This window comes from Sciurus vulgaris (assembly GCF_902686455.1).
Source record: "Sciurus vulgaris genome assembly, chromosome: 1".
NCBI lineage: Eukaryota > Metazoa > Chordata > Mammalia > Rodentia > Sciuridae > Sciurus > Sciurus vulgaris.
Genome location: NC_136461.1, coordinates 161,749,999 through 161,760,644, shown reverse-complemented (window position 1 = coordinate 161,760,644; position 10,646 = coordinate 161,749,999). Strand labels below are relative to the sequence as shown.

Genomic DNA, 10,646 nt, shown 5'->3' with positions numbered 1-10,646 from the left:
AGCAATCTAGATATGCTAGGCACATGTGAACTAGACAAAAGCAGGACTGATTTTTTGGGGAGAGGGCAACACAATCTGAAAGCATTTATATATGGAAAACTAATGATTAATTTACTTCCAAAGTGAAGTATATGTGTCCTGTGAATATGATAGTAATGTACTACAAAAGTTTGATTTGGGTTTGGAAACACTATAAAGTGTTTAGTGAATAGAATGTGAACGTCATTGTTTAAAATGTCTACTCTGGGGTAGGGATGTTGTTCAGTGGTAGAGTGACTACCTAACATGTAGAAAGTCCTGGGTTCAAGCCCCAGCATGACAAAAAATAAAATAAGATACCTGCTCTTAGACCAACTTGATTATAAGGGAACTTTTTCCTTCTTTTTGCTAATTGCTTTATAACTACAACAAACTAGTACAGAGAATCCCCTTTAAAAAACACAAGAAATGGTCAAAGATCAAACTGTTTCCTTCGTAAGGCTAAAGATTTCAGTCTCTGATAGTTGGAATTTAGACTGCAGTCCTTATTTGTGAATCTATCACTGGACGTGTGACACAGTCCATGCTTTTAACCAGATTTGAATAGAAGAATGGCTGCTTGGCCCGGTAGAAGTCGATGAAGTGTCTGGTTTCATGTGTTACATAAGTACCCAAGTTCCTCCCCAGGATGCAGTGCCAGGTGGGGTTGTACTTCTGGTCAGACTCTACAACATCCTTTTCTACGTTGTATTTCTCTAATGCTTGAGTAGTGTGCTCCACTTAGTCCTGCTGTATCTCATTGAAGTGTCTACATTTTTGATCACTGCCTTAGGATCGTGCACAATTACCACTGGTAGACCACACACCCTCCTGGGGTGGGGCAGGTACAGGCTGGACTCAGGCCAAGAGATAGTTACCTAGGGAAGTGTGATGCATCACCATAAGGTAATTTTCAAAAGTTTAAATTATACCCTTTGATTCTATTCTAGATGCTTCTTAGTTCAGAATCTTTATTGAGTGTTTACTCTATGCTGGACACTTTCCCACGTACTGGGAATCTATACATAAAAAAAAAAAGATTAAAATTTGTTATCTTAGAATTTACATTTTAGTAGGGGAACACAATAAATAGTAAATCTAATAAATAAGTAGTGTATTAGATAGAAGGTGTTCTACCAAGAGAAAAAAGCAGGATAAGAGACACAGGGGAAAAGGACAAATCATGGGTTGCAGTTTCAAATGGAGTGCTATGAGAGGCTTCATTGGAAAGGTGATGTTTGAGAAAAGACTCCAAGGAGGAAAAAGGAGTCATAGGAGGAAAATATCCCCATCAGAGGAAGCAGGGAAGCAAAGACCGTACGGCAGAAATGTGCGGGGCATTGTGAGGAACAGCTAGGAGGCAAGTGTGGCTGGAGCAGGGAGGGTAAGGTCCAAGATGACAATGAGTACTCAGAAAATATCACAGGTGCACAAAGATTTATGTACACTGATGTCCAGCAATAAGTATTACTGAAAAAGTCAGAATATCTCCATATGATATAGTAGCATGCAATCCTTGTTCATGAAGAATATTTAATGACCTAATAAAATGCTCTCATCACTTAATGGTGACTAAAATGTGTGCTATAAAACATAATATATAAACAGATTATAAGAGATTCATTTACTATACATAATCAGAGTAATAATCTTGTTGATGTTATTGTAGCTAACTTTTATTTATACTCTTTTTCCAAATTATTCATGCATGCTTTCCTTCCTTTCTTCCTTTCTTTCTAAAGTAGGGATTGAACCCAGGGGTACTCTCCACAGAGCTATATCCCCAGCTCTTTTTATGTTTTATGTTTTATTTTGAGACAGGGTCTCAAAGAGTTGCTAAGGCTGGCCTGGAACTTTTGATTCTCCGGCCTCAGCCTCCCGAGTCACTAGGATTATAGGCTTGTACCTCTGAACCTGGCCCCACGCAAGATTTCTTGTTTGGAAAAAAACTATTTGCAATCTAGAAACGTTTCCTTAAATTTATGAGAGGGAGGGAGGAAGAGAGAGAGAAAAAGAGAGGATGTTCTCAATTAACCAGTTGCATCCAGGATCCACAAGGTAGCACCTGCAAAGTTGAGGGAATTAGTCTGACAATTTGGGTAACTATTCAGTAAGTATTCATTCTCCCTCACATTGTAGGTAAAATAAATACTTCACCAGACTCATGGGGTTGGACTTAGACTTGTGATGTGCTTTGGCCAAGGAATGTTAGTAGTCATGAGTTGAGCAGAACAAATGTGCTTGGTTCCTATTTAGCTTGGTTCTGGCGTTCTATTGTGGTGACATACCATGAGAGGAGCATGCCATGGGCCATGGGTAGAACAAACACACATGGAACAGACCTGAAGCTGACCCATACTCAGGACCCAAACCAGAAGCACAGCCACCTGACTGAGTCCATATTAAATCAGTGAACTCTAGTTGATCTGCAGATCCTATGCTTGAGAATAAAGGATTGCTTCTGAAAACACTTGAATTTAGTTTGGCCATATAACATTAGGCATTAGGCATTAGGCAATAACTAATAAGTAGGCCTGAGGTCGCAGCTCTGGGGTAAAGCACATGCTTAGTATGCACAAGGCCCTGGGTTCCATCCTCAGCACTACATCCCAAAACAAAAAACAAAATTAATACATGGGCAATATGTTTTTCTTGAATGACACTGAAAACCTTATCCAAAGCCATAAAAAAATAAACAAAAGATTGAGAAGAAAAGATACAAGGTCATCATAGTGTAGATTTTTATACTTGGCCTAGGATCTGAACTCTGACAGATTTGTTCACATGTTGTTCCTTCAGAGGAATTGCATATTGATCTATTTGCAAGTAAATTCTGGTAGCAAGAGTAGGTTAGGTTGGATTAAGACAAAATTATATGGAATCATTGTGGTTGCCAAGAGTAACCTGGAAACTGGGGTTGTCAGAACTGCATTTCCACTTCTGCCTCTGCCGGTTTGCTGTCTTTATTCTCCCACAGGAGTCATTCCTGAGATCACTTTCCATAAACAATCTGCATGCAAATCTCCATCTCAAGTCCATTTCCCTAAGAGGCTGATTTAAGGTAGTGAACTGTGTGTGGACTTGAATCTTTATGTGTTAACAATAAATAGTGAATAGATGCATATTTCTGAAATACACACACACACACACACACACACACACACACACACACAGGCACTTGTTAATGCTTAGCAAGCTCCTGAAATGACATATACAAAATTGTTGCTTAAGGAAATAAAGGTAACGTGATTATTGAATTAAAAAAAAAGAAATTGGTGCAATGGACATGGAAATGGGGGGATTGCCAATGAGAGGATTTAGTTCTCTCATGATATCTTTTTTCTTTGAGAATTTCTGAGTTTACATTGCTTTTTTTTTTTTAAGAATTTATTTATTTATTTATTTTATTATTATTATTTTTTTGTGTGCGTTTGTGTGTTACTGGGGGCTAACCCAGGACCTTGCACATGCTAGGCAAAGGGTCTAACACTGAGATACATCCCAAACGCTCACTTTTTTCTTACTTTGAGACTTGAGTCTTGCTAAGTTGCCCAGGCTTAAATTTGGGATCCTCTTGTCTCAGCCTTTAGAGTAACTGGGATTATAGCCATGCACCACCACACCCGGTTTAAAAAGATTTTTAAAGTCAAAACAAATATGATTTTAAAAGCTCCTATAGGCTCCATCTAGGTAGAGAGCTGAATCAAAAGATTTACTGACTGCCAGGTGCTGTGGTGCAAGCAGAATCAATATAAAGAAATTAAGCAATGCAAAAAAGCTTTAAAAACACGTTTTAAAAATTATTGCCAATTCTCCATCATAGAAATAACTTTACTCCAGAAGTATTTCTGTACATATATACATAAAAAAGCATAGATTGGTGGAAATTACTTTTTAATGAGGTCTTGTTCTAAAGGAAGAATATTGCATTTAATTTTTTTTTTAGTTTAAGGGAAATATTATATTATACAGAATTTCTTCAAGTTTCAAAGAAGTGATCGTGAAGTCATTCTTAAAAATGACTTCTTTCCATTTTTAACAGTATTGATTGAAGTCTCTGCTATGGAAAATGAGGACACTATTAGCAAGAGTTAACACACCCTTGAGTGATTGCAACGAGTCAAGCACTATTTGAAATACCTTTAAGTGCATGAACAACAACCCATGAGGTAGAACTATCATTTTCATTTTTTAGATGAGCAAAAACCTAAAGTACAGAAAGTTTACATGAGTGTCCAGAGCCACATCACTGAGGAAGCAGCATGACTGGAGCTCAGCTGGGTCCAGAGCCCTGAGCTCCTGACCTCACAGCTATGCCTTCTCCATAGCGGTGCCCTCCTCCCCACAGGTTAGGGGAACTTGTTTTATATTGTCATTACTTACATTGGTTTTCATGCCATTGTTGTTGGATTACACCAGTATAGTGTTCACTCCATATTTAGGTAGAATTATACCTACCTGTTTTAGGCAGTTTTTTTCGCTGCTGTGACTAAAAGGATCTGACCAGCACAACTGTAGAAGAGGAAAGGTTTATTCAAGGGCTCACGATTTCAGAAGTCTTAGTCCATAGAAGGCCAGCTCCATTCCTCAGGGCTTGAGGTGAGGCAGAACATCATGAAGGAAGAGCATGGCAGAAGGAAGCAGCTGCCATCATCAGGAAGCAGAGAGAGAGAGAGAGAGAGAGAGAGAGAGAGAGAGAGAGAGAGAGAGAGAGAGAGAGAGAGAGAGAGAGAGAGAGTTTCTACTCTCCAAATACAAAATATATACCGCAAAGCCATGCCCTAATTCCAATCTCCTCCAGTCACATCCTACCACTTCAATTAATCCCATCTCAGGGATTAATTCACTGATTGGGTTAAGACTCTTACAACCCAATCATTTCTCCTCTGAACCTTCCTGCATTAACTCATGTGTAAGCTTTTTGGGGACACCTCACATCCAAACCACCATACTACCCATCTATCTACCTTCCACTTCTGAGTTCTGTAATTTGTTTTTGTCTTTGTTTCTTCCCCTCCCAGTAAGAACCCATGACTCCTATATTCCTAGAGCTCTTTCAGATTTGTGAAGGTTTGCTTGGTGTTCTGACATCTTGATTGAATATAATCTTCTTGGGCCATATGCTTTTTTCCTTTAGAAAATTCCTTTATATATTTCTCCTCTGTGTTTTGGACTGGATCATGCTATGAGAAAGTAAAGACAGCCTCAATTTTGTCTTCTTTACAGGGGATTTTTCTTTTTCTGCCTGATGCCTGAAAAACACCTTCTGCTTCCTTCTGTTTCCTTCCCACCTCTTTTCTTCTTCTTCCCCTCTCTGCTTTCTTCTGTTTTTCTTTGTTTTAAAAATATAATAATTTTACTAATGTATATTTTAAACTTGAAATATGTGTGAAATTTTCTTTCATGTTTATACAGATGTTCGGTCTGCTAGAATCATTCCTTAGTTGAGGGTTATTTTTTTGGTAATAATTTTTAAGTACTTTTGTTGCATGAATTAAATTTGTCAATTTCAGGGTAACTTCTGTTAAATCTTGGATATCTGTGCTCCATATTCATTTATTTATATCTGATTCTTTCAATAACCATCTCTCTCATATTTTTATTTGGTGATTGATTTTATTGGTCATTTCAAACCTTTATTCTTTCATGGTAATTCAGTTGTTGTCTATTTTGTTTCTAACAGCATAACATTAATTTTCTATGTCTGTAATGATGCTGTTTTGGCCTTCAGTTGAATTCTTACAATCTATTTCCTTTCCTTCTGTTTTTTTCTTATTATCTTGTTTTGCTCTTGTTTTATTTATTAATATAGTAGATTTGTCTTCCCATTCCTTTTCACCTTACTTTTGCATGTATTATCCAAAATTTATCTTTTCTCTAATGCATTAACTTGTTAATTCTTTTTTCACTGTGCCTAATAGGAGCTGAATTTCTTTTTTGTGACACAACTTAAAGACATTTTCTATGGCAGAAAACATGAGAGGTGGAATTGATTGCTCAGAGAAAATGGTGTATCATATTTGTAACAATATCTAAGCTCTGTTGTCATATCTGAAATTTTCTTAATGTTCTGTCCTGGGTTATCTATTAGAGTCAGTTATCGGTTATAACAAGTAATTTTCTAACCTTGAAGACTTAACACAATAAAAATCTTTTATAATTCACTTAGGTCATAGTCCAATGAGGATATTGTGGGGAAGAGACTGTCATTTAGAGACTAAATTCCTTCTATCTTTTGATGCCACCGTCTACAGCATGCGGCCTTTGGAGTCACTATGGAAAGGTAAGAGAAAACCAGGGAACTTATATGGATCTGGAAGTGGCTGAAACTCAGTTTTGGGTCCCCAGTGTAGTAGTAGCTTGGAGATGCAGAGAAAGTATGCTTAGGCCAGACATGGTGATACAAGCCTGTAATTCTAGCTACTCAGGAAACTGAGGCAGGAGGATCACAAGTTCAAGGCCATCCTCAGCAACTTAGCAAAATCTTGTCTCAAAATAAAAAAGAAATTCTAAAAAAATTTAAAAGGGGCCAGGGGTGTAGCATAGTGCTAAAGTGCCTCTGGGTTTAATACTCAGTGGTACTGGGTGCAGGGGAAAAGAAGTGTGCTCAGGAGGAAAATTAGAAAGATTTAGTAAACATGTAACTCGCCTTGTTTCTGGAACAAGTTCACTCCATGCTTTGGTACCCTAAAGACAATTGCCAAGAGTAAGTACCCTCTGGCTTCAGGTCAGTTCTCAGCTCAGTGTGACTCCTTGAGAATGAGTCAAAGTCATGGTTCTTTCCCCCGTTGAACCAGTTTCTTTCATTGTTCGTTTCTATGACAAAAATAAGATGACTCATTTGGTTTTCATCCAAAAGCAGACTTTTGGAGTATTAGAGAAAATTCTCAAGAATTTGTTTGACTCGATAGAATAGATGGGTAAGTGCTAACATTTTAGTGTTACTATGACATCTGTGAACCTCCAAGGGTCCTAAAGGGCTGTGAGTTTCCCTGCTCTTGTTAGGTAAGGCCCCACCCATCAGTCTATTCTCTTTTGAGCTCCTGCTGCACACTCCTCAGTCCTCAACCTAGTGGATTTTGTCAGCCTGTAGAATTCCTCAAACCAGCTAATAACATTCTCCAGTGGGAACCAAAAGGCATCCTGTGCACACTTGTCAACCTCAAAGCCTGACTTCCTAAGTTCTTGCTGGTTCACTCTGCTCTGCACTGTAACCTCTGTTTGCACTGGTCTGTGTGGCATGCTGGGTCTTTTTCCCTGGACTAACGGCTGCCATTCTCATCTGTTCAGTGTTGGATGTCACATGTTATTCCATCCTGTGAGGGATCCCTTCTTCATCAATAGGGTGAACAGTAGTTGATTAGAACAAGAGGGCAAGGGGGCTTATCATACTGCCTTGCCCTGCTTTGCTCCAGAATTTTAGTTCTTTGTGGTGAAAAATTTTGTAGAAAAGTATAGAAGGACAATGGTGTGGGGGTGTTCAGGAGCTGCTAGCATCAGTATCATAATTAGATGTGAACAGTAAATAAGACAAGAAACTTTAAATGGGACTATTTGTATACTTGCATGTAAAAGGAAACAAAAATGACCCATAGACTTTTTTAAAAAATGAACTCAGTGAAGCTATTAAAATCGCCATTTTAATTTCATCATGTTGAAAATTCTTATTATTTTATGAGAGGCCAATAGGTTGGTGTTATCAAAGACAAATTGTAGCTATTGAGTTCCAGAGCAAATGCATCCTCAAGGACACTTTGTATTTTAGGGCCTAACTCTCCTTTTAAAGATAAAAAACACTTGTTATGGAATGCTTTCTTTTCCAGTGCTAGAGTATTCTTTAGGTTCTACCTTCACATGCCTCTATATAATAATCAATGACTTTTATTATTATTGCATTTTATTTCCTTAGACATCCCTTGAGTTGGCAATTATGCCAACTATCTTTTCATCTGTAAATAAAAATTAGTCCATATGTTGGATGTTGAGTTGATTCAGACCTGTGCTGTCTGAATCACGTGGCCTACTTTCATGGCTGACAATATTTCAAAGAATACTATGATGTAGTCCTTCTCCCCCTCCATCTCCTTTCCTGTTCTCCCGTCTTCTTTTTCCTCCTTCTCTATCTTGCTTCCTTTATTTTTAGCAGTTTGCTTTGTGTTTTCCCTCCATGATTCTAATTATACCAAAGTAAATAAACCTTAGAAAATATTCATATATTTATTCATTCAATAAATGTTTTTCAGTTATCTCCTATGTCAGAAACCAAGGCAGGTGCTATGTTTGCACTGATGAAAACAATAGAACCAATCTTAAAAATGTTTGAAATATAGTAGGAGAGATAACAAAATATCAAAAGTATAATGAATACGATAAAGGATATATTCAAAGATTTTATGAGGTACAGAAGAGGGTCATCCATTACATTAACAGGGGCATCTATTACTTAAAAAAGTGGATTTCCATATCCTTAGTTATTCACAAGAGAGCTATATCCTTTTTGTATCAATAAAACATTTCCAACTCTAGAGAGTCTTTCTGCATGATGTGTTTCCTGTAACATGGCTTGATAGAGATGTTTTTTAAACAACCATCTTTTCTTAGCACCTTTTTGACCAATGTGTATTTATTTTCATGTAGCTGAACTGCACTGCAAACCAGAAAGTCATGTGCCTTTGTTATCCCCAATCCATAGCACTCTGACCTCTCTAGTATTGGATGTGATGATAATGTTTATTATCTATTCATTTTTTGGCACTGGGGATTGAACCTAGTGTGCTACCACCGAGCTACATCTCCAGCACCGCTCCCCATTTTGAGGCAGGGTCTCGCTAAATTGCAGAGACTAGCCTTGAACTTGGAATCCTCTTGCCTCAGTCTCCCGAGTAGCTTGGATTATAGTCGTGCACCATCACACCTGGCAAATCTATTCATTTTGATCACTGAATGAAACAACCATTTCAATAAATGTATTCTCTTTTTCAAACCTGGACTTCCTTATTCCTGAAGGGGAAATGGAAATGGAAAAAACAGGAACTCAAGCAATTTAGATCTTATAAGGGAAGTGCATCTTCATATGACTCTTCTACTTGAGAAGATGCTCCAGTCATGATCTGATAGAACATCAGTGTTTATAACTCTGTGCCTAGGAAATCATTCAACAATAATGTTTTCTAAATCCTAATTTTCCAGTTTGTTATTTTTCATCTTATCTTGTAGACAACTAACTTAATAAACTCTCAAGTCTGATATGTTGAAATGACTCCTTGTTAGAGAGAGAAAAAGAGAGACAGAGAGACAAAGAGAGGAAAGAGAGAGAAGAGGACGAAGAGAGAAAGGACAGGATGAGGGAAGAAACTGGTATTATCTTGCAAGGAGTTGGAGATAAGATCATTCCTGACCTGAGGAAAGATAATCTATTTGGACAACTATACAGATAGTAATGCTTACAGGTTTGAAAAACCATTAATGGATTATTCATGAACCTGCATTGTCTGTTTCTTCATAGTGGTAGAGAGCCCCTGGATTCAATAGCCAATCTCTCTCTCTCTCTCTCTCTCTCTCTCTCTCTCACACACACACACACACACACACACACACACACACACAGAGACCAAAAATTAAAAAAAAAAAACTATTTAGAAAAAGTTAGTTTAGTTATAAGCTTGTGCCAAGTACCAAAGATGATGAATAAGATGATGATGATGATGATTGATGGCAGCTAACAAATATGAAGCCATTTCAGTATGTTAGACCCAATGCCAAAAATTTAAATGATTCTATCTAATTCCCACATCAGCAAAGTGTTATGTACTTTCATTACCTGTGTTTTGTCGACAGAGAAATCATGGTATAGAAAAGTGGAGTAAAGAGCCACAGGTATGCCCCCCTAACATGTTCTCAGGCTGAGAATCTAATCTTTGGATTTCTGACTCCTGCTGTCAAAGTTTCTTAAATGCTCCGTGAGTGTCTGAGCTGTAGGAAAGAGCTCTTGGCATAAGGACTAACCCGGGCTGTCTTGTTCTCTTGGGACTGGGGATGTGGCTCAGTGGTATACGCATTGTGCTTAGTGTGTGTGAGGCCCTGTGTCCAAACCTCAGTGCCACAAAACAAAGAAGAAAAACAGAGACCTAGAGACTTCTTTCAAAATTTACTTAATAGCTAGTTTATCTATCCAGAAGCGATTTTATTGACCACTGACTCAAGTCTTGGGACTATGCTTGCATACTGTAAATAAAGAATGATTGAAAAGTAGTCTCTTTTTCTCAAGCTACTCATGGTTCAATAGGGAAGTTAGCAAGTAAATAAAGAAATATAACACAACATAATAAGAACCACATTGGGAAAGCAAGGAGTGCTGGCGTGCCTCAGATGGCACTGGGTGAGTTTTTTTTTTTTTAATGCCTGGAAGTGATGACACTGTATTATGGTTACCTTCCTTTAGAAATTCTTGGAGGTACAGATTTTCCTTCCCTCTCTTTTATGCTGTTCTTTGTCTCATTCTTTCATCAAATGGATCAGATGTTGAATGTATTTATTAAAAACAACCATGAAATCCACATAGTGGTTATGAGCTCAACCTCTGAGGTAAAGCTCCCTCACCTTCTTCATTCATTAGCTGAGAGCCCTTG

At 37.8% G+C, this 10,646-nt stretch overlaps 1 pseudogene across 1 annotated transcript; it reads right to left on the bottom strand.

Moving 5' to 3' along the window:
• Window positions 1-568: 568 nt before the first annotated feature.
• Window positions 569-7,294, bottom strand: LOC306665250 (dynein light chain 2, cytoplasmic-like; annotated as a pseudogene). The gene is made up of 2 exons: window positions 7,208-7,294; window positions 569-896 (listed from the first exon to the last, which is right to left on the bottom strand). The product of its transcript is annotated as a dynein light chain 2, cytoplasmic-like (transcript).
• Window positions 7,295-10,646: the final 3,352 nt, after the last annotated feature.